Source organism: Canis lupus, chromosome 24 (genome assembly GCF_048164855.1).
Source record: "Canis lupus baileyi chromosome 24, mCanLup2.hap1, whole genome shotgun sequence".
Classification (NCBI taxonomy): Eukaryota; Metazoa; Chordata; class Mammalia; order Carnivora; family Canidae; genus Canis; species Canis lupus.
In genome coordinates, this window is record NC_132861.1 from 37,951,554 (window position 1) to 37,976,467 (window position 24,914).

Consider the following 24,914-nt stretch of genomic DNA (forward strand, 5'->3'; position numbering starts at 1 on the left):
GACAGCAGACTGGCCCACCCCTCAGACAGTCTGGGAGACAATTCAGGCCACTGGTTGTGAAATCCACTGCTCTCTCTCTCCTAAAGCTGGAAGATTCAGAAGTCAGATTCTACAGTTGTCTGCCCCCCTCCCCCTAGAGCCTGCTCAAAGTGCTTAATTAACAAATCTCCAGAATCAGGAAATTGTTTACTTGGCTTCCTCAAGAACTGTTCTCTAAGGAGCGCAAAGCACTGCTAATAGATTTTTTTGTTGTTGCCTCCATCCATCAAGCAACGCGCCCCCCCGCCCCGCCCCCATTCCAAAGTTGCTTCATCCCTACCCTCTGGGGATCTGACTCTTATTCAGAGAACCCAGGAGAGCCCTTCTAGCTTCTCTAAGCATGTCTGCCCCACCAGTACTATACCCTACCCCCACAAGGATGGAGATCCCTTTTAATTAAATAATGGGTAGGGAGACACATTTGCAGATCCAGCTTTGCAGGGAGAATTGGGTCTTCCATGCTCTTGGAGAATGCTCAGCCACTCACACACACACTTGCATTGCATTTATTTCTGCAGCTCTCTCCCTGCTGAGAAGAAATCACAGTGCCTTGAAACCTGTGGTAATCAGAAACAGAAATCACCTGCTGGTCTTTGGCACATCTCCCTTTAGCCACAATCAATACTTGGACACTAATCATGGGGTACATCCCCCATACTACTCTCAACTGCTACAGAACCCTGGCCCCTGTTTAACTTGCTGCCCTCTAAACTACTTGTCCACTGTCCCTACAGGGTCTTCTAGGCCTCTGGCTACTTGGCCAAATGCCTGGACTCTTGGTCCATCTTCTGGTCTATCTGCTCCCATTGAGGTCTTAAATAAGAAGACTCCTCCTGACACACTGTATCTAGAGAGAACTTGGGGGCATGCCTCAAGGCATCACTTGGGGACAAGAGGCAAACCTTAGCCCAGGATACAGACCATGGCACAGAGATAAAAATTATAATTATCATTGTTGGTTAACATTTATTGGCACTTACACCATGCCAGACAATTTATATTCATCATTACATACAATCCTAAAAATGATTCTCTCATGCAGATGCTACTGCAGAGTGATTGTTAAATCTAAACACATGGTTAATGGTATTTTATCATGGACTATTATGTGCTTTCCATAAATGATTTGTTACACATTTGCCTGTGTTTCCAGAATTGCAATTACACTTGATTATTATGCCAATTTTATAGATGAGAAAACTGAGACTCACAGATATCCCTGTAATAAGAGAATATGCCCTTAACTCTGTGCTGGGTACAATTTCCCTTCTTGCTACCCCAGAACACTGCCCTGCTGTGCACTTGTAAGACATTGGGGAAGCCCCATTTAGAACTTATCTTGAGGGAGAAAGTCTCATGGAGGCATGGAAGTTTCAGAAGTTGAAGATCTTAGAATGTTAAAGAGCCTTTATCAGATCTGAATATGGTGGTTCTCAACCATTTTGAACTCTTTAAGAATCCAATTAAAGCTATTGACCCTCTCCTCTCAAGAAATGCACACATCTACATATACAGTCATGTACCTTCTTGAGGTTCTTGGAGCCCCAGAGGCCCAGCCTTGGGTATTGGCTGGCACAACCTTTTGCCACTTTTCTCTATGTAAATGCATATCCTGTGTCTATCTGGCCTCTTCAACCAGTCCAGGCTAGATTAATTTAGTGCTTCCTGCCTAGTCCAAATTCTTCCTTGTGCAAACATGGAAATGGACCCAGAGAAATGAGATTTTCTGCCCAACATCACATAGTCAATAGGACTGGCAGAGAAGGCCTAGAGCCAGGGTGGATCATTCCTTTTGGATCACTTAGGTTGCTAGAAGTGTCCTGGGCCTGGTCAAGGCATGTAGGTTCAGTGCTGAGCAGTCCTTTCCCACCTGAGGAGAGCAGCTACTCCTAGTGGGATGTTGGTCAGCCACATCACTCACAGTGAGGACCATGGCCCCATGGCCCCATGGGGGTCTCCTAAGGAGCTTGGAGAACCACTGGGCTCTCAAGGTTTTCTTGCTGCCCCATGCTGCCTCCTCTCTACTAGCCCACCACAACCTTCTTTGAGGGCCTCAGTATGGAGCCCCCAGTCTACAAGACTCAGGAAAAGAGCTCAGAGAGGCTCCTTCATGGAAGAATGAGACAGCCATCCAGGAGAGATATTGAGTCCCTGGGGTTATGAGTACCCACTTCCTTCTAAAGAAGGATCACCACAGTTTTCCCCCACATTGAAGTTATTCAGCTGGAAACCATATTTGTCAGCTCTGGAAGGCTTCCCTGACCTAGAGAATAGGGGCTGGCCTGGTCTGGACTTGAGTGTTCCTATAGTAGCACTCATTCCCCTGGTTCCTTGGTTTTCCTTTTAACCTCCATATTGCAACCCTCAGCTCAATGTTCCATATATAGCAGGTGCTCTGTAGACATTTCTACCTCTGGCACTGGCCCTGCAATTCACATCAGGAAAGTTTTGGGTACTGCTCTACATGCAGGCATGCATGCCTCATCCTTCCTCCCATCTGCTTTCTGCTTTTTTCTTCTTTGCCTCTGCTGGAAGGTTGAAGCGACTCAGGCTGGGATGGGCTCATTATGGTGGTGCCAGAAGCCTGCTGATGTCAGCCATAAATATTAACAGCCCTTGTTATGAACCCCCCTCTGCGCTGCTGCTTCAGTCCACGTTTACACAGTAAACAGTGCAGTTAGTTTATTTGATCAAGGGAGTGATCTTCAGAGTAGCTAATAGCCTGCTCCCACTCAGTGGAGCTTTTCTGGCTGCTCAGGGGGGTATAGCTGCAGGGCCAGGCTGCTCTAGTGAGCCAGGGGCTGGGCCCTGGGGATGCTGGGGCCAGAGCCACCTGCCCTGGAGAGCAGGGGGGACAGCTCTCCTGGGAAGAAGCAGCCTTGAAACCTCCTCCAGGGCAGCAAATTATGTCACTTATCCACTCTTGGCTGCTGAATCTGGTTTTAAATTATGAATTGATACAGGACACTGGTTTCCCTCATTGGTTTAATGGAGAAATGGAAGTGAAACACAAATGGGGTATTAGCTTCTTCTTTTATTTTATTTTTCAAAGCTGGCCTCAGAGACTCTACAGTTCCATGTCCCCAGGCCCCTTCCAACAGAGTTACAGAGTCATGGGGAGTATCCTCACTGCAGTGTGGGCTACAGTGGACTGCCGAACACCAGGTAGTCTATGACCTGACAGGAGGTGTGGCATCAAGGACTCAGGGATTTGATTTGCACAGCCTGATGCTAGGTCCTGGATGGGTATTGAGAGAAAGGGATGTTAACGTGCAGCTCCAGGTCAATTGCAATATATGACTTTGGAAAATGAAAGGAAGTAGGCATGCATCATCCCAGATATCAGAGTTGAGCAAGAGGAGAAGAAGACATGATGGGAGAGTTCTTAAGTGGCCTGGCTAGGGGAAGAGAGGGTGATGCAGAAGTTTCTAGAACTGCCTCACTATATGAAAGGGAAGTTTCTCCTTGCTCCTATGGACTCCAATTTGATTCATTCTCTATTGCCTTCTCCTGCCAACCTCTTCCTTTCCCAGCCTTCCTAGCAGGAGTTTCTGTGTGTGTGTGTGTGTGTGTGTGAGAGAGAGAGAGAGAGAGAGAGAGAGAGAAAGAGAGAGAGATGAGGTCTTGCTTTTGTACTCTGGGAATATTAGGGTGAGCTCTGGGTACTCACTGACAGCCAATTCACAGACTTCCCCTATATCCAGCCTCTGCTTCAACTTTCTTACCCAGCATGGCAGCTCCTTGTTTGTCCTGGCCAGTCCTTCCTAGACCCCAGCTGGCTTGTTTGGAGCCTGGTCACTGTGCCGAGGTCCCATCCATGTGGTTGGAATCTTGCTCTTGTCCAAATACATGCATCTATCAGTTTTATTTCCAGTGCAACCAACTGACTCCTCTTTCTCCAGGCCTCACGTGGATACTGATGATCACCTGAGCTACTTCTGGATCCAACAGAAGCATTGGATACTGCCTTCACCTGCTGGATCCTGCTCAGGGAGGTCAGCCTTCAAACCAGAGCAGGATTCCATAAGTGTTCATCTTCATCTCCTGTCAGGCCTGCCTCACACCTGAGCTGACCCCAGCTGCAGTATCTTTCTTCCTTCCCTATTCAGAGAGAAGGAAGGGCCCCATGGACCAGGCCCTTATATGGTCATGCTCTGATAGGAAAATGGAAATATGTTATAGTCAGACCTCATTGCAGCTGGGTGGTAGAGTGTAATCCCTAGTAAAATGAAGAAGGAGGCAACAGCCCTTAGGTATAACCCTTTTGTTGCATTGACTATTTCACCCTACCAAGCCTTATAGAATGGGCTTAATTATAGCATGTATCTCATTTACACTTAACAAGGATTTGAGTACCTACTATGACCCTAGCCCCACCAACAGCTACTGGGGATCTGCGTTAAAAAACCCACACAGCCTGCCTCACCACGCGTACCAAACACTGGTGTTGACCTGAGGATTACATGTAATGAAGAATGTAACTTGCCATCTGTTGTTTTTTGTGTGTAACTCATGTCCTCCATTTTTTTTCCTGCAATATGAACCCCAATTCACCTTAGATACAAGTCATTCCCAATTCTTATTATTATATCCCTTAAAGCTGCCAATCCTAGTGCTCCACCCCTTGGTTGCTGACCACCCAAGCTTTTCAAATCACTCGTTGCATATTTTTGGCCATGTGATTGGTCCAGGATGAAGTATATGACCCATGTGATGCCATCTAGAGTCCTTCCCTGAGCATTTTTCTTCTGAAGTTAGGGTTTATACCCTGCCCTTTTTGCCCTTTGATGGCAGCTCTAAAATCAGGCCTTCAGTACTGCAGGTGGCACTGCCCTTCCTTGCAAAGGATTCTGGGGTAATGACCCCCAACCTGGACTGAAGTGAGAGGACAGATACAGAGCCAGAGGGCCAGGCCTGCTGCTGCTTCATCCCTGGGTCCATCAGCCTTAGAGGGTGCAATTCCTCTTGCCTTTTCAAAGTTTAGTTGAAGAACCAATGATTTTCCTTTCCTGTGTCTAAGCTACATTGTGTTATTAAGTATGTTACTTACAACTAGAAGGCTTCTGATTAGTATAAATGCAAATACAATGGCTTCAAATAATGAGCATTCAGAAATGTTAGTTACTCTCCCTTACGAAGGGAGAATGGGTAAAGGAAAAGTAGGATGAAGAAATAGGAAAGATCTGGAAAGAGAGAGTGCCATATTCCTTGCTGTGTCTTTGGTTTAATAAGAATGAGGAAACAGCATTTCATAAATTCATTCATTTCATGTATCTGTAGGCATTGAATCTCTATCATCTATTTATCTATCTATCTATCTATTATCTATCTATCTATCTATCTATCTATCTATCTATCTATCTATCATCTATCTACCTACCTAATGTTTTCTTGAGATCTCACCCATCCAGCTGAACTGAGAGTAAAAGGATTTTTAAAATTCTTCAAGATTGCTCAATAGAGTGAGAGAATGGACATTGGTGTGGCTCTGTGAGTTTTCTAGGAGTGACACCAGTGGACCATTTCCAGGAATGGGAGGTGGGTGTGCTGAGGCATAGGGAAAGCCCAGAAGGCAGCAGCTGGGGGAAAAAAAAAAAAAAGTATGTCCCTCACACATTTTCTCTTCCCTCTCCTTCACTTTTCCTTAATTCACTTGAGTCCTATTGCTCTTTTCCTTTCCTCTGATTTCCTCCCCCCCTCTTTTCTCTCATCCATATCCCTGCTATCCACCCCTACTCTGCCCTCTGAGGTTGTGCAAAAGAAAGTATCAGACTCACTCACCATCATTCTGAACAAACACCTGTTCTTATGACTTAACATATCTCCTCTTCTGCCTTCATGGATCATTTCCATTGCAGGGAATTCTGATATGGTGTTTCAGCCTAGAGTGGCAGGTAAATCAGTTGGCAGGTAAACCAGTTGGTTCAGCATGTCAGGAAACGATAGCAGAAGAGCAGACAACCACTGATCCTCAGTTAGAAGCCTCCCACTTCCAGGGATCTGCAGCCTAATTCACAGAAGGGAAAGAAAGAAGAACGCTTCCTTACTCAGGGCAGGACAGCAGGCTTCCAGCTCTGGGTGAGATTTGCAGTGTCTTGCTGGTCCATGCCTTATTGGCCATGTCTAGAATCAATGGTAATGAGAAAGGAACTAGTCTATAGCTCATAGGGTCATGGCCAGTGAATTAAGCAAACATGAAGGAAGAAATGGAGTGATCATAATGACATGAGATCTACAGAAACAGCTTTCTATCACCTATATGAGAGGAGTGAAAGGAAGCATATCACTGAGTGTCACTTCACTTAGCCTCTCTGAACTTTAGTTCTTTTTCTGAAAGATACAGGCAATAATATCCACTGCAGAGAACTGGAATTAAATGAAATAACCCAGGTGAAAGCACTTAATGTGGCACACACAATGAATGTAAACTGAGTCTGGATATGTTCTTACTGACTTACTGCATATACACAGAACTTCTAGGTGTGTGCTGAACTCAGTTCAGATTTACTCCAGTCTTTTTCAATGGCTGGAGAAACAGGCTGCAAGGCTAGCTGTGAGTCACCCTTGCCCAAGCCTCAGTGGTCAGAGAAAGGTTTAGATCTATTCACAGTAGCCTAGCTACTCAGGACAGTGGACAGCTGACCCCCACAGTCTGAAATTTCTTGATAAGAACAATATGGAGTCTACTGGTGGCTCACCTGAATTGACTGGAAAGTCCAAACATAGCATCCCACCTTATTTCTGAGTATTTTATTCGAGGGAGGATATTCCTGATGCATGCAAACAGAAAGGGCTACATAACAACTTAATTCAAAATACAATTGTCCTATACGCAGAAAAGAAACAGGGTTAGTAAGGATGGAAGGCATAGTGATATGATCATTTAAAATGTATGGAATTGAAAGCTAGATCCTAGCTCTAATCTTACAGTGCCACTGTAATCCAAGTGACCATGGATGTGCCTCAGTTTCCCCCTCTACAAAATAAGAATGATAATAACCCTTGCCCAGCCTATCTTACAAGGCCAAAGTGAGGACCATGTGAGATAACATAACCAGAGTCACTTTGCAAAATACTGTACACATAGTAGTTGCTGTCTACAGTGTGGAATGTGAAGAAAACAAGCAGAAGTCCTACAAAAGCCTGTAACTGTTGCAAACAATTTTATGGTGAATATCTCAGACATCAAAGTTTGGGCTCATCACTTCAGACATCTTACCCATAGGAAACCATTCTCATGAAAGGAAGAAACCAAAAGATTTCTTCTTTCCCACCTCTACTCTGCAGATGGAGATGTAAAACAAGGCAAAGCCATCTTGCTGGCTTCCTGGATGGAGCATGCTGGGATGGGGAAATAGCTATACCTCTCTCTGCTCATGGTGGGTTCAGGAGCCTCTGGTGATACCTGTATATTTCACCCAAAGTGACAGGGACCTTGTTAGCCGTCCTTGCATTGAGGAACTTGATGGATGGAACTCCTGGGGAGAATGTGGCGGCCGTGATCTGCCATAAAGATGATGAATCACATTTTTTTTCTTAAATGATTACTGAAAACTTTATAGCTAGCCAAAGCTGGCTTTCTCAGAGCCCCTGGAGGAGCTCTTTTAAAAGTGTCATTTAATTAATAAGGAGGTTATTGACTGCTGTCATACACGGAGTGCTGCACAAGGGCTAGGTAAGAAAAATTGACCGAGGACCACAGATGCTTGGAGGACAGCAGGGTTGGGGCCAACAGAAGAAAGCTGGACCCCTCAAAACCCTGCAGAATGCCCATCATGGTTCAAACAGTCATCATTTACCAGGTTTCTTCAGAAGTGAAAGGGACATTCCCATTGATAACCTCGTCTAAAAAATTCACACTGTCACTTTGAAATTAAAAGAGAGACAGTATGGGGCACCTGGATGGCTCAGTTGGTTTAGTATCTACCTTGGGCTCAGACTGTGATCCAAGAAGTCTTAGGATCAGCCTGAGTCAGGCTCCTTGCTCAGTGGCTAGTCTGGTTCTCCCTCTCTCTTTTACCCTCCCCTTTGCTTGAACTCTTTCTATTTCTCAAATGAATAAATAAAAAAATCTTAAAAAAAAAAAAAGAGAGAGAGAGAGAGACAGTGTGATATGGTTTAGTTCTCCTGACTGAAAGTTAAGGGACAAGACCCTTCTGTAATGCAGGCAACTCTTAAGAGAGTTGCTTACCCTCTTGTGTTAACTAAAATGATAAAATTGGACAAAGTGATCTTTAGGATTCCTACTCAAAACTTCTATTTTATTCTGAATTACTCAGGAAGGAGAGGTATAAGACCACCACCACCAACAACAACAACAAGTCAGTGTAACTTTTAGGCATGTGAATTGTAATTTATGGATCAAGGGAATGTAGCCATCTCATTGCTTTTGGTAGATTTTAGCCAATTCTGGATGCTACATTTATATAGGATATTGATAAATCGTAATTCATCTTTAGAGAATATTACAGAGAGAGTTCAGAATGCCATAGCTTTAAGAAATAGTTGTTGGGCCCAAAATGTTGAATGTGGAGCACTATAACTGCCATGCCCATTGCTTGTCTGTATAAAGCTTTTGGCAAAGAAGAGAACAACACCATTTCGAGACAAGGGCAGTGCCATACCAGGTTTTTCACCCACTCTTCCCCATATATATTCCCTTGTTTAGGGTACAACTTACACCAGTGTATGTGGCAACCTTGAAGATAGCAAGCCTTGAGTTATTTAGGAGCTGTCATGGAACAGGGCATCATTTTTCTGTTTCCATACAGAGCTAAATTCTGGGCCACTAGTGGGAAAAAGTTAAAAAGAGATAGTGTTAGGCTTAAGAGAGAATTTTCTAATGACGGCTGTAACTCTACTAGAAGCATTAACAAATCTAAAGAAAGAGTTTGTTGATCTGAAGAGAATTGGTCAGCTAGGAAAAAATAAGAAAACGGATTCCCCAAATCAACCAGTGGTACTAATGGAACAGAAGATTCTCACCCAAAAAAGTATCCCATTATAGTGGCAGACTGTCTTAAATGTGGAAATAGATGACAGGAGCTGAAGGCAGTATACTTTCTGTATTCCTGACCTGTGTGCCAGATTAACCCCATTGCAAGATAGTGGATCAGGTTGTGTTTGTTTGATGCTGTTAAATGTGTTGTCCCTCTGACTTCCTTTGTTCTGATTCCAAGCTCTCAAGAAAACTTTTTAATTGTAACTTGGCCCAATGTATGGGTCTACTTATACAGGCAGTTTCTGGAATACTTGCATTTCTGATTGTAAATTTCAATCTGACTGTAATTTGGGTCTTCAGAGACTTTAGATAATTCAAGCTGCTGTAAGCTAATAATTTGAATTTCTGGTTATAGACATCAGTCTATTGAATGCATTTTCTTTTTAAATAAGGGTGGAGTGAAATATGCCATATTAAAAATAAACCACCTTCCACTGACCAGATCTGGCTCACCATATTCTGAAGTAGGGAAATGTGCTGCATCTGCTTTTTCAGAAGAAGCAAGATAAGAATAGGTAGTGCATTCTGGGAAACATGAATTTTACCTGAAATGTCTTGTCTTCCCAAGAAGACTGCTCCTTTCATCTTTGTTCTCTTTTATTGCTAACTAGGAAACCTCTAATAAGTCAGCAATATGATCATTCATTTATCAGAGTTGAGGGACCCTCCCTTGACTTAAATTCTAATTTCTTTCTTCCTTTCCGTTCATTCATATTGGGTTTCAGTTCTATTCTCAGGTACATGCTCACACACTTCATCCTTTAATAAGTGCTTATTATATTAAATTGAAGACACAGAAGGCATCTGGCCCCAGAGGCCTCCTGACTTGTGGTTCCAATGTGGCTCTTACCTCCTATTCTCCAACAGGAAACTCCATCTGTATGGCATCCATGGGAAGATCCCCAACATTTTGGGAAAAACTTCAAAGACTCAGTCAACAGTGGTAAATTCTAGGAGCTGCTTTCAGGTCTATCACTATGTCTGCTTTCCAGGAGCCCAGCCACAAGGGCAGGGGGAAAGCAAGGTTGTCAAGTAGGAGCATGAAAGTACAGGAAGTGGTCTTGAACTGGAAACATGGCTTATCACCTCCTGTAATTTCAGACTGAACAAAACCTAGCTAGTTGATACATACAAAAGATTTATTCAAATAAAATACACCTGTGCTTATACTATAAAGATACTGAAACTGTACAAGAAAGAAAACACTTGTCATGTTAGATGAAATAGAAAAAGGTGGTGGCAGGTAATGATCATGATAATAGGCTCCAGTTGAGAAGCACTGAGGTTGATTCAGTGATGTGAATCACTGGCTTTGAAGAATCACAATTATGATTGGGCTGTACCCCAATGGGCCGAGGCTCTAGGTCAGTCTCTGGCTGACCAGAGTGTGTGAATGGGTGAAGGGGGCCCCAGGAGAAGACACTTCCAGTCCGTTCACAAAAGCAGGTGAGATTTCTAACACAAGTCAGAGAGGGTCCCTCAGCTACTCCAGTGGTAAGATCCCAAAGTGTTGTGGGAAGAACTGTGACTCTACATAGAACCTAGGTAGACGCTAATGGTCTGTCTTAGAGGAGCACTTATGGAGAAAGACAATTTGAGCAAGGCACTTTGCAGTTTCTCTCCTATTTGGAAAACCATAGTTTGGTGAGGAGATAGGCCAAACAACTCTCTCCCACCAATGGGTACCTGCAAATTTTGTATTAAAAATATATTTTCTTTAAATTGTTGGTCATTAGGAAGGTAAGGGAAGTCCTTGTAAATTAGAAGGCGACAAGAAAGTGACTCTATGTAGGTGGGCATGTCCTGGAGCTGGCCTTCTCTGGAGAGATCTACAGATCCTTGCTTTCCTAGAGAATCTACTTTAATGGGATACTAGAGTATTGAAGGACAGGAGATGAAACCTAGGGCTTGGGTATGGTAGGAGGTCAGATAAGAGGATCTCAGAAGAGAGACCTGCTGGGGGGGTGGGGCATCACTTGTGTATTACAGAGTACTACTGAGTAAGAGACACCTACAACTCCTCAGTGACACACAAAAAATAATTGTTTCTTACCCACATATCTAGCCTGGCAGCCAGGCCGTTCTACTGATCTTGGCTAAGCCCACTCACAGGTATCCAGTTCATCTGTCTATCCACTAGGATCTTGTTAGATGGGGCAACTAGAATGTGTTTGTTCTCCTTCTTGTTTCTCCTAGCCTATGCTTGGGGCCAGGGACATGGCTCTCTCAAGGCAATTTGCCAGAGGGCAAGAACAACAAATAGAACTGCCCTTGCACTTCTTCAAGGCACAAGCAGAGGTGGCACAATGGGTAACATCCCATTGCTTGAAGAAAGTCACACAGCTAGGATGATAGTCAGAGGAGGAGGTCAATACAAAGGGCATGGCATAGGGTATGTATATTGGGAGGTGTAGGGGTTGAAGAGCTTCCCCCTAAAATTCATGTCAACTAGAACCTCAAGATATGATCTTATTTGGAAATAGGGTCTTTGCAGATATAATTCGTAAGGATGCCAAGGAGAAATTATCCTAGATCTGGGGAAAGAAGGGTTAAATCCAATGACTGTTAACCTTATAAGAAAAGGAAAGGACACAGAGACACACAGATTAGGAGGCCATGGGCCATGTAAAAGCAAAGGCAGAGACTGAAGCCATGTCACCACAAACCAAAGAACACCTGGAGCCACCAGAAACTGACAAAGCAGGGGTGGATCCTCCCTTGGAGGCTTTGGAGGGAACATGGTTCTGCCAATATCTTGATTGCAGACTTCTGGCTTCAGAACTGTGAGATAATATTCTTCTGTTGTTTTCAACTGCCAAGTTTGTAGTAATTTGCTCCTGCAATCCTAGGAAACTGATACAGGAGGGGTGAAGAAATGAGGCCATGATACAGTCAATTAATCAAAGAGGATAAACTCAAAGCAGCTAGGCAGAAAAAAATGGGGAGGGGCAGGGATTGGGAGCTTCCTTGGCCTTGTATCTGGGTATAACAAAAACTAAAGTTTTCTCGGAGAATTTCTAACTAAAAACTCCCCTTTGGTGAGGTAAGGGCTGAAACTCCTATGATCTTTGTATAACACACCTCACTGTGCACACACATTCCTGAAAAACCCCACAAAGTCTAAATGCAAAGTTAAATTTTAAGCGGCTGCAAATTAGAAGTGCCCCCCCCCGCCAGATGCTTGGGAGAAGTAAATTCTCTGTAGAGGAACATACATTAAACACAGATCTCAAAGAATTCCTTCATATAAGTGCCAAAGAATATATGTTCCTAACAGAAAATCACTCATTGTACAAGATAAGCAAGAGCCAACAGAAATGTTCAAGCCACAGAATCAGACCAGTAAGGATAATGGTTATAAGAAACAGAAACACAAAATAAGTCCATTTAACATGTGTTGTAGGTTGAATTGTGTCCTTCCACAAATTCATATGTTGAAGCCGTAGTCCTCAATGTGACCATATTTGGAGATGGGGACCTTAAGGAGATAATTAAGGTTAAATGAGGTCATCTGGTGGGTCCTAATCCAGGACCACTGATGTTCTTATAAGGAGAGGGATTTTGGACACACAAAGAGAGACTGGGGATGTGTGTGCACAGACCAGAGTCCACATGACCCCTCAGCAAGAAGGCTGCTATCCTCTGGCCAAGAAGAGAGGTCTTGGGAGAAACCAAACCTGCTGAAACCTTGATCTTGGACTTCTAGCTTCTAAAACTCTGAGAAAACAAATTTCTGTTGTTTAAGCCATGCGGTCTATGGTATTTTATTATGATAAGCTAATTAGCAAACTAATACAACACATTTAGAGAAATAAATGTGAGGTTTGTCAGTATGGCTTAGAAATCAAGAATTACTGAAATCAACAATCAAGTTTAATAAAAGAAACAAAAGATAATTCTAGAGATTAAAAACATAATAACTAGAAACTAAGTCAGTAACAGATCACACTCAATCATAAACTTGTTGATGATCTAAAGAATACCAGAACACAGCTGGTATTATACAGAGAGACAAGATGCTGGGGAATAAGAGAGACTTAGTGACTCCGAGCATAGAGTGAGGAAGTTCAGCCTACATTTAATCATAATTATAGAAGGAGAGACAAGAAAGAATGAGGAGTAACTGATTATCCCTGGTTGGGAGTGGTGGCGAACTCTGCTGGTGGTTTCTAAGGGCAGGCATGACACAAGTGATGATGTGTGATATGGATCTACATCATAGTGGCCAAAAAAAAAAAAAAAAGTCAGGGAGGGAACAGGAATGAAAACAGTGGAAAAGCATATCCAAAGCTGTAGTGGCATGAGAAAGCGTGATATTTCAGGGCATGGTGAGAAGTCTTGGGTAATGGGTACCGTAGGGTATGTCAGCATGTGGACCATATGTGCTCAATTGGAGACAGGATTTGAAGGTTGGCAGGTAGAGAATATCAGATGGAAGGGATTTGTCACCTACACTAAGGAATCTCAGGCAGTATCCTGTAGGTGATGGGGAGTCAATGGAAATCTTTAAGCAAGGAAGTGGCATGATCAGCTTTGCACTTGGGAAGATAAAGCACCTAGAAGAAACTCAATACAGGCTTGTGGTTTTGATCAATGTAGGCTGCTTATATGGATCCATTTGTTCTTAGAAGGCTGTGGCTGGGATGAGCTTAAGGCATTCTGGATCCATCTTCTGCAGAGAGGACTCCAGAAAGGCTCTCTGCTTTAGAGTAGACCAGGTTCAAAGTTGGTAAATTAAAAGTGATGACCTCGGGTGCTCTGGAGCTCTAAGGAGCCTCACAAAACATCATTCACATTCTTCCCAAGCTTCTCTTCCACAGTGGAGACCTACTAAGGTGGCCTTGACTAGGAAGGTGTTTCCTCCACCCAGGGGCCAGCCTCTGGCACACCCTGCTCTAGACCCATTCTGGGAGTCCCTGCCAGACCCCAGGTCACTCTCAGAACCTTTCCCTTATCCTCAATCTCCTGTGCAAATAGTCACTCATCCACCCAATTCTAGGCTCTCCTGGCTTGATCTTTTTCTTGGATTTTTGTTGGTGGAGTTGGTGGGAAGGCAGAGCTGAAAATCACAGAGTATTTGCAACTTGCCAGAAACCTAGGAGCCTCTTGTGTTTATCATCCCAGCTGTTCACCCAGCAGGCTTAGAGGTAGAAGTCACTACCCCCAGTTTATGAAGGATGTTAATCAGTTTGCTCAAGTTCCCAGGTTCTAATAAAGGGCAAGACTGTATTCAAACCCAGCCTGGCCAGAGTCAAACATGTCTGCTTCTTGGAAGCTGTTCTCCACCCCACTCTTCAGCCCCACCCTCAGAGCCAGAATCACTGGCAAAATCGCAGCCCCAAGGCAGGCAGCCTTCCTCCAAAGTTGCTTCTTTTTCCCTTTCTCCTGGTTAAAAATGTGTCCACATCTCTCCCATTTACAGACATGTGAGGTTGGACGCCTCTTATTCTTTATCATTAATCACTATCATGTACAACTCAATTTAGTAACTAGACCTTTGTTGCTCATTAAATGCCAGGTAACTGTAGTGGGAGACGGGGTAGCTGACACCAACAGCCCATGTGTGAGGGCAGGGAGCTGCACTGTGCCGGCTTGCTACAGTATGGGGCCCCCACCTAATTCCAAATCCAGCCTGGATATGGTTACTGGAGAACCATTTTCCATAACTGCTCTTGAGCTGGAACTACTGTCTTTGAGTTTGATATTTCTCCAGGTGAGTAATTTGTCCATGTTTAGGGGGAATATCTCGTTGGAATTATTTTCTAAAAACAATGCTCTAAAACAGTCCTCCTCTAAAAGTAAATGGACAACGGGTGCTCATTATGTAGCTTCATGTCCTGTCTGAAAAGAGCTTTCCCATGAAAGAACTAGGCCTTCTAGACCTGCTCTAGCCAGGAATCTGAATGCTCACTTAATTCCTGGCCATTCTTATTTAATCAATCTAAACTGGAGTTTCAGAAGCACTCAGCAGAGGAAAGGAAGAAAAAAAGAAGAAAGTGATGGAAAGAAGACCAAAGGGAAAAGTAAAACTAAGAAATGAAGGAAGGCACTGAGGGGGGCACTTGATGGGACGAGCACTGGGTGTTATGCTAGATGTTGGCAAATTTAACTCCAATAAATAAATAAATAAATAATTAAAAAAAAAAAAGAAATGAAGGAAGGGAGGAGGAAGGATGGAGGGCAAGAAGAAGGGGACCTGAGTCCCAGTCTTCAGAGAAATCCAAGTCCTGCCTAGCAAATGTTCATCTTCTATAGCTTCAATGCAGAGCAAAGAGTGCCAGTGCAATAGCTGTTTGTTGATTGACACTCTAAGCACTGACACTAATTACAATGGTCCAGAGAAGGTGAGTCCACCTCGGCTTCAGCTCAGGGTTGAGTGAGGAACATTAAATCTGCTGGTTCTCAAGGGGCTTAGTGCCTTCCTCAGGGGCGAGGTAGGAAATTTGAGGAGCCATTTTTACCTGTTCCGGTGATGAGGTAGTATTGGCATTATAGCAGGGGACAGGAATGCTAGATGTGCTGCACTGTGTGGGGAAGCCTTCCCAAGGTGGAATTGTCTTGCACTCTACAATGACTCCTGAAGGTCCTGTAGGACAAGCATGTCAGTGAGAAACCTGCTTATAATTACCCTGGCCCGAGCTTCACTCCATTTAATGACATCAAATAACATTATGCTTTAAAATATGCTTTTAATATAAACGGTATTTTCAAGAAATGTAACTTCCTTGTAAATCAAGGAAAGATTGTGTTCAGTGCTCTGAGAGTGTTAAAAAAGCGTGTCACTGACGGCACTCTTCTTTGTGCTATTTGAGATGTCAGTACACCTGTGTCAGCTCACATTTTTCCCTCCTGCATTCACAGTGACCTAATATGTAGTGCAAACCTTTCCACTGTTGCCTATCACATTTTTTTAATATAGACATGTCTCACATATTTTAAAAATTATTTTATTATAAATTACTTTGATTCCTCCTTCATGTCACGATTAGTACATTACATTTACTTTTTAAATTATAAGTATAGATAGATTATATCATTGAGATGATTTTGCTTTTGAATTTTACTTTAGGATAATCCTGGGGCTTTGCAAAATAGTTGCTGTGCTAGGGTTGGGAGCCACTGACCAACACTCTCACTTTATAGGTAAAGAGCTTGAGAACCGGAAAGGTGAAGTAATTTGGCCTAGGCCAAGCAGCTACCTGACAATAGTGAGAGAGCTAAAAGCCAGGTTTCCTGACTGGTGGCTTCAGGGGATATTTACAACACCTCACTTCTCACAGTGACATAACCACTTTCACATACCCTGAAACCCTTTTTCTGTAACATGGTCCTGAGGGACATCCGTCAGGGTAGGAACTGGGCAGAGGGATGCTTCTTCTCCTTCTTCTCCTTCTGATTCTGCTTCTTTCTTTCTTTTCTTTACACCCACTTGGACAGATTCCCATCTTTTAAAATAGAAGAGAGAGGAGGAGATCTCACCAAGGGGTTGGGTCATTATTTCAGGCTAATGGATGGTGTATGAGTTTCCTGTAGCGGCTGTAACAAGTTACCACAAACCGGGTGGTTTAAAACAATAGGAATATGTTCTCCCACAGTTGTGGAGGCAGGGACTGTGAAGGTGTCGGCAGGACTGTGCTCCCTCAAAAGGCTCCAGGGAAGCATCCTTCCTTGCCTCTTCCAGCTTCGGTAGCTGCTGGCATTTCTTGACTTGTGGCTGCATCGTTCCCATCTCTGCCTACATCTTCACCCTGCCGTCTCCCCCATATCTCTGGATCTGCTTCCCCTGCCATCAGAAGCCATCCTAATACAGGATCATCTCATTTCTTCTTATTGATATCGGCAAAGACGCTTCTCTGAATAAGGTCACATTCACAGAAGGTTCTGAGTGGCCTATCTTTTGGGGTTTTCTCAACTATACAACCTACAACATATGGTATTACCAAATGACAATTGCCTGGCTAAGTAAAGATTCAGACTTGGAATTTAGAATCCACATTTTCTAGATCCTTGGTTGTGGATTCCAAAGTCTATAATGGAAATGTCTGGAAGAAATCACATCGAGTTGGGGGATCCGTGAGCTCACCCAGTTCCATCCCTCATGCTAGAAATGAGTACGTGGAGATCCAGAGCAGAGAAATGACTTGCTCATGAGGTTGCTGGGAGAATGGATGTCAGAGCTGGGACCCAGACACAGCTTCCTGTGTTTACAGTGTTGCTTTCATCCCCAGCATGGGGCTCTGCAAAGGCAGTTGTCCATAGCATGAAGTGAATCCTGATCTTTTACCTCCCTGTTGCCCATTGACCCTTGTTCAACCATCTGAGTGAGGCTTCCTCACCGAGATACGGACAGAGTCATAGACACACTGATAGAGGGTGAAGGAAGCTTTCTCAGCTCCCCAGGGATTTGCTGAATGCAGCAAGCCAAGCCAGGCTCTTTCTCCCTAGGCTGCCTTTCCCTTCACAGACACTTGTTCCATATTTACATTCCATTTATGTTGCCTCTTGTTTATCTTGTTACCTAAGTACTTGGCACAAAAGTAATTATTTCGTTGCAAAAGCCGCAGCAGCCGGCAGAGTTAAAAAAAACCACACACACACACACACCAAAAAAAAAAAAAAAAAAAAAAACAAAACCGACTTAGACTCCAGCGCAGAATTGTATAAATAACTACCTCAGTGGAGACATGGGAAATTATGCTCACTCTCTGCCGCTGTCGTCACTGTCAGGAGAAGATTCCAAGGGTAACGTCTTGCCATTGTGTGGAGGGAAAAGATCATTTCTTAGCAAAGTGGTTTTTGCAGATGCTCACAATGCTGGATACTCTCTGTGCACCCCCCGCCCTCCTCGGAATTATCAGCACAGTATCAATTCACAGTGCGCAGCATGCAAAGCAGATAGAAGGCAACTCCCCGCCGAGTCTCCATCCAGAAAAGCTCTCTCCCTTTCATGCCAAAGCAAACAGTGGGGAGAAGAGGGGACATTTTTCCTTAGGGAAACAAAATCCATCTTCCTACCCCCAAAAAAAGGTCATGTTGGGTTTGGAGGCTATTCCTCAGGTCCACATATGCGGACGTTTTTGCCACTCTTGATGCTTACTTATAAAGCTGTTTTTTTTTTTTTTCTTACAAAGCTATTTTTAATTAGATAGATCCCATTTGACTGAGAGCAAAATTGCAATTGCACTTTTTTTTTTTTTTTCGAATAGGAGAGGGGAAATGGAGTATAATCAGCTGGGAGTAAAGGGGAAATAAAGGCCCTTTTCTCCCCCAGGTCTGTCCCTCCCCCTGAGGGACAGGTTAAAAAGGAAAACTACCCCTTGGGTATTTTTTTTTCTTTTGGATTATGCTGTGATAAGTCAGCCTTCCTGCTCCTCCCATTCCATGTAACAAACACACAGCTGAGCACCACATAGCTTTCTCTCCACAGCCACTTCCCCCTCTCCTGTTCCTGCCTTTTTTCATGTCCATCCCCTGGTCTGCCTTTTTCCACTTGTTCTTTCATCCACTTCTTTCTGCTTTCTTCCTCTTTCCCCTCTCTCCCTCTCCTCCTGTTGTCCACTCTTCTAAGCAACCCAGTTCTCCCCCTGCCTCCCTACTGCACCTGTCACAGATGACGCCCAACCTCCCCTTTCCCCTAGAAATAAGAGTGTGGGCTGAGTGGAGTCCATCTCTGGGACAGACAGAATGGAGATGGTGCAGGCTAGTGGTGCTGGAAAGGGACCAGTGACTTGGGTGGCAGGGGGCAGACAGCATCAGGACCCCACTGCTCAAGTTCTGGCCTGGCTCCCTCTGCCATCCCTTTTCTCATTCAGAGCAGAAGCCTTGAGCAGGGGCTCCAGTGAGTGTCATCTGTCGCTGTGACCGGGGTAGGAGGGTGGGTATCAGAGAAGGTGCCTGCTAAGAAGGAGACTGTTCTGTCTTCATAAAGGATAGAGTTGGAGAGAGAAAGAAAGCAGCCCCAACAGAAGAATAAGCACACACAGCATGAAATACAGGCTAGAGCCTCCCCCACCCCCCACCAGCCTGGCTTACTGGTGGGTGACACCCGGGAGATGGACAGAGGAGGAAAAAGGGAGAGCTATCCCCATGGCTTCTTTCCACACTCACATGCCCTGACATTGTTAGAGGTTCTTCATGGAAGAGCAAGCTGCTTGTTACAGGCATGTCACCCCGAACAGTCTTTTCCCAGCAAGACTGTACTTCTAGACTCACCCTCCCTCCACACAAAGGGCTCACTCAGATGAGGGGATGAGAAGGAGAGGGTGGGTGCCTTTTGTGCTCTGCCATTCCATACTCAAAGCTGGCTTCTAGCCCTGAGAGAGAGCTATGTTCCCCAGGAAGATCCAGATACCAGTTATCTGATATGGACACCTACCGGGGGGGGGGGTGTCTGTGAGCTCTAGCTTACCCTGTCCTTGTCCCATAATGGCCCACCATGATGAAACAGTCCCTGGGATAACGTACAGCCCCCATACCCCTGTAATATCCCTGTAGCACCCCCTGGACACCCTAGAGTCCATCTGGCCAGGCCAGAGACACAGTGAGTAAATCTCTGGCCTTAGACCCAGCGAGCTGTCACCTGAAACAAGTCCCAACCTTCCTGAGATGCAGTGTTCTCCTGGTAAAGATGGAACAATAGACTGACATTCCCTCCTCCCACCCCCACCAGGTTTCCTATACATTGATTTTGGAATAAGTACTCTCATCACTGAGAAAAGAATAATGTGAGTGGATATAAAAGGCTGGGTTGGGGAAGTTGAACGTATGTCTGTTTGCCGGAGTGGGGCAGGGGGACACAAGATTGTATGAAAAGAACTATGAGCAAATAAAAAAGGAAGACAAAAAGATAACAAAAAATAAGTGGCAAAAGCAAGACATAACTTGAAAGTGAGAAATCTAAAAGAATTCGAAGAGCACGGTTTGATGTATAAGTTATAGAGAATTCGTGAGAAGAAAATGAACTGAGCCCCAGGGGAGGTGTGGAGATAATAGCGCTCTTGAGCTGTCATGTGTTCCAGTCTGCTGTTTGTTGCCCTGGAAGATGATTAAGGATATCTTGGGATAACAAAATCTACAAAAATCTTCCATGCCCCGCCCCTCTGCTACAAAGAACTTTGCTATCAAGAGAAATACGTTTCTGCCAGTGAAGCATTATTGAATAAGAGGAGTTTTAAGCATTTATGTAAGCTTAATTGCAAGCATGAAAAGAGGATATTTGGATAAATGAAAATAGGTGAATATTTTAGGGTGCTGCAATTTTTTCTGGGGCGGGGGAGGGTAATTGCTATTATATCTACCACTGTAGATATGATACCATTTTTCGTGAAAAATTTAAAAATGTCAAGGAGCATTCCTAACCTTTCCCAGCCAGGCTCTGGCCTCTGGACCATGCTCTCCTTTCCCAGGGAGGGAGTTAGAGATGCCTGGGGCCATCCTCAGCCAGAATGGACGCTGCCTGAGAGAGAAGAATAGTCAGAAGGAGCAGGGAAAATGAGGACAGAACCCACCGCCAAAATGAATGTCTGGTGAGGATGGACGAGGAAAGAAAAACTCCAGCTTCACACGACGAAATGTGTTTTCCAGACTGGCTAAATGAAGCTCACGGTATTAAAGGCGTAAATCAACCACACCGATGTCGAGGTTCTACGTGGGTAGGTCTGCTTATGAGGCAGAAACCGCCCAAGAGCTGGATTTCCAAAGGAGGGCCATAAAAGTCCCATCCCAAGGTGGCTCCCCAGAGGCTGCCTGATTTGTGGCCCCACCAGGTGGAGTTAAAGAGGTCAGGCTCCTGTGGTTTTTGCCAGGCACATTTCACTGTTTCACTGCTCTCCTTTCAAAGGTGAGACAGCCCTTGAAAAACAGAAAAAGTTCCTTTTTTTGGGGGGGGGGGATAAAAACAATATGGGTGCTAGATGGGACTCCAAATTATCTTCAGGTGGTCCCCTTTTCTGTTTTCAGCAAGTATCACCTGTTCTCACCCTGTTGGCACATGCCTGCTCCTCCTCCAGTCCTTACCTCCATGTTTGCTGCCTCTGTTCCCCATGAGGGAACCCCTGACATTTTGGGAACCTCTATCTGTGCAGGATATGACCGATTCAGTGAATCCTACACCCCAACTTGGGAAAGCTACACAGGGAAAGACTGATGCAGGACTCCCTTTGCTGCGGTGAGGCCATAAAAAAGCAGACCTGGGGAGAGGAGGGGTTAGCACACAGGCTAGAAAATTGAAGACTGGGGTTCTAAATGACATCACTCACTATTTTTTGTGAAAATCAGGATGCACATATTTCCCTCCTGTGCCTCATTTTCTCCATCTATATAATAGGTCCGTGGAGCCCTATATGATCACTCAGGCCCTATGCCCATTCTAAGACTCTCAGGAGTCACATCCACATCATTTCAGCAGATTAACATCTCCAAAGTAGTGGAACTTTCGGGGTATTTGTACCATAAGTAACACTCAAAACAGGCACCAGAATAAATAGAGTCAATGGTCTTTCCATCCTTAGGATGTGTCATGCCAGTATAAGTCTATCACTCTCTTCTATCAAGAGACTGGCCTTAGAGCCGACTTGAAGCTCTGCTCCATACTAGCTTGGGCAAAGCACCTGATTTGTCTCATTTAACTGATTTTAAAAATATGGTTACAATATTTGACCTCTAAAAAATGTGGTGAAATGGTGATATAATGGGCCTGACAATATCTGGCTGTAATGCAAATTCGTTTCTGGCCTTCTGCTTGGCACGGCATTCATTTTCCCAAGCAGGCTACACAAAGTCAGCCAGGAGAAGGTAGGAGGGGAGCACTAGTCAAGCCATGCCTGAGGACTGAACTGTGTCTAGGCACTTTCACCTGGTGGGTGGTGACAGATGAGGATGATGAGATGCTCAGGGCTGGCGTGATACCCCAGAAGAAGGCCTGGTCCTGTTATAGGACAGCTAAAGAATTGGAATACCTGGGACTCGAGGGGAGATGGCGTTGGCATGCATCCTGAGGCAGGAGTCAAAAGAAGGAGTGTTAGAAGCCCATCCCCAAATAAATACTATTAGCTTTGACTCACTTCTGCCAAGTGTCAGGCCTGGTTTCCAGGGGACATGGAGATGGGGCTGCAGGTTTGATCCAGAAGGAATTAGCAATCTCGGCATTCTGAGAACCACCTGCATTGACTCCTCTACTCACCATCACTTACTAGTCTGCTCCCATATATGAAGATGTGTCCGTAAAACAGAATGACAAATTGTTCTGCCTTCAAGGAGTTAACATTCTAGAAAGAAGAGACAAAGAATTAGAATGCATCATATCTCAGGTAGCAAAGCAAAGCAGGAAATGTGACAGGGAGTATCTGGCACAGACAGTGAAAGGGGGTTGTCCCTTCAGCCTTAGGAACTGTTGGAAGAAGGTGCCTGGCTGGCTGAGTCAGTGGAGCATGTGGCTCTTGATCTTGGAATTGTGAGTTTAGCCCCAAGTTGGATATAGAGATTATTAAAGATAAGATCTTAGGGATGCCGGGTGGCTTAGCGGTTGAGCGTCGGCCTTTGGCTCAGGGCTTGATCCAGGGGTCCTGGGATCGAGTCCTGTATCGGGCTCCCTGCAAGGAGTCTACTTCTCCCTCTGCCTATGTTTCTGCCTCTCTGTGTGTGTCATGAATAAATTAATAAAATCTTTAAAAATAAAATAAAATAAAATCTTAAAAAAAGGACTGTTGGAAGATTAATATCCAAGGAGTGAGGAGGGGGACCTGAAAATGCTGATCTCCTTGTGGGGGCTGATGTGCAGAACAAAGGGATAGAGGGTCCCTGGCCTCCCTCCTGGCTGTCTGCAAGCAGAATGCTGGTGAGCTGTGAGCACCTGGTCTGCCCCAAGCCACCCCAGTGCTAGGATCATACCCTCTTTCCCACCAGTGGTGAGAACATCTATTTCTTCTTTCACAGCCACTTGTTAATCCCTTCCTGTATCCCTGTTGCTGGTCTGAGGAGTTCAGAGAGAACCCTCGGTGCTGGTGCTCAGGTAACTCCCAGTTTAGTGAGGAAGATGCACAACTTCCCAGCGGAGTGATGCCAGCGGAGAGGTTTGGGCCATGGGGAAGGGACGACGGGCTTGCACCCTGAAACAAGGTGGCGCGTAGTCCATGGGAGGGAACAGACTTGTGCCTCTTGTGATGGGATTTTGTTCCAAAGGCAACAGGAGAAGACAGAAGCACTGAAATGTGGAGGTCCCCTTCTGTGCCAGTCCCCAACTTCTAGAAGCACTGGAATAATCCAGCCACATTTCCATCTGTCCAGTTTTCCAATGGCCTCCTAATAGCAGCCCAATATTAAAGCATGCTGGTGAGGTTAGAGTGTGAACGGCCAGGAGCTGCCGAGCAGGCCCCAGGGGGAGGGAAGGGGTGGCTTCCATAGGCAGGGCCCTGGGTTTCTGATTGAATCTTTCTGCCCTCGATCTGGTGGCCTAGGGACTTTATGGGGAAGCCCCTGGAGTTTATGAGACATGCCCCCACAATTTAATTACCTGCAGTACGAATGAGAAAAGACTCTATAAACACCAGAATTTATAGGCCTTCTGTGGCTATAGGTCACCTCTGATGCAATAACTGGTACCATTCCTGTAGGAGAGTGGCTTCATTTTATTGGTCTCACACAAAATTTATGCTCCTCTCTACCTGCAGCAAGACAGGTTTACTTCTAAGTGTCTCTTGCTATTGTAACTTATTTGCTCCTTTTTGAAGCTGTGAGTGTGTGTGTGTGTGTGTGTGTGTGTGTGTGTGTGTGTTTAGGGAGCTAGACTCAACAGGGAAGGCAGTTCTCAGTTTATTTACTCTAAGTCCATTTTATTTTCCATCCAATGGTGGAGACTCTCTGGTCTTCAGGCCCATCCTGTCCCTGTCCCATCCTGTCCCATCCTGTCCCTATGGCCTGCAGTGGCAGAGCTGACCTATAGGAGAATTTGCAATTGCCCATTAAATGGAACAGGCCAAAAGTCCTTTCCAGTTGTGCCCTGTTCCAAGTCTTCCTTTTTTCTAGAACTTTCCCAGCAAGGACATCTCACCTGTTTTGTTTTTTTTTTTTTTTCCCAAGAACCTGACCTAACTCTGTGACATTCTCCAGACAAGCCTCTTTCCTCCTACGGGCTACCTGCTCTGAGGGCCTTGCTACAAGTGCTGCCGAGCTCCATCCATCACCCAGCCATCTGTCTCCATCTATCTATAGCAACAAAACCCATTTCAACACTTTCCTCCTTTTGTTCCCTTTGTTTTACGGCTGCTACTTGGCGTAAAGTTCCCTTTCCCCTTCATTTAACAGAAAGGCTTTCACATTAAAGGAACATTTTAACAGTACAAACAAGAAATAGAATTCCAGTTTACCTCTCTCCAAGCTTCTCTTAAATCTCTCAGCTGTTTTGGTTCAGTGTCTGCGCTCCCCACCTGGCTTTGTTCCACGCCCAGCCCTCTCCCCTCCGCTGTTTTGAGAGCCAGAGCTCTGAGGCTGCAGAGGTCGCCACAAGGGAAAGGGAAGGGAACTGAAAGTGTCCCTGCCAGCTGCCCTGCCCCGCCCCAGCCACTTCCCAGACCAGCAGCGCCCCTGTCTGCAGAGGGGCACAGACACCCGCTCCCACGCATAATCCACAATCTCAGTGGAGCCCACTTATTGCTCCTTGCAAAGCAGCTTACAGTACAAGTACATTCCAATTAGTCATTGACACCTGTTGTGGGGAAGAAGTGGCTTTGGCCTCTGTTGAAGATGCTGAAGTATGAGTCCGACATATTTCTGTTTACCTTTGGCTGACAGGAAGCTTCTAGACACATACAATTATAGTTCCTCTACCTATATTGGCCACTGGGGTTAGGTTATTTATCTCCTTTTCCACTTCATTTAA

The 24,914-nt window shown here is 44.8% G+C and overlaps 1 long non-coding RNA gene across 2 annotated transcripts; it reads right to left on the reverse strand.

Annotated features, from left to right (window-relative positions):
* Nucleotides 1-312: 312 nt before the first annotated feature.
* On the reverse strand, nucleotides 313-24,539 carry LOC140616503 (uncharacterized). Of its 2 annotated transcripts, none has more exons than XR_012016975.1 (6): nucleotides 24,403-24,539; nucleotides 22,221-22,305; nucleotides 15,502-15,626; nucleotides 8,720-11,893; nucleotides 5,821-6,046; nucleotides 313-596 (listed from the first exon to the last, which is right to left on the reverse strand). It is a non-coding gene; the product is annotated as an uncharacterized lncRNA (long non-coding RNA). The 2 variants fall into 2 exon arrangements; XR_012016974.1 differs by having other exon boundaries at nucleotides 5,821-7,542.
* Nucleotides 24,540-24,914: the final 375 nt, after the last annotated feature.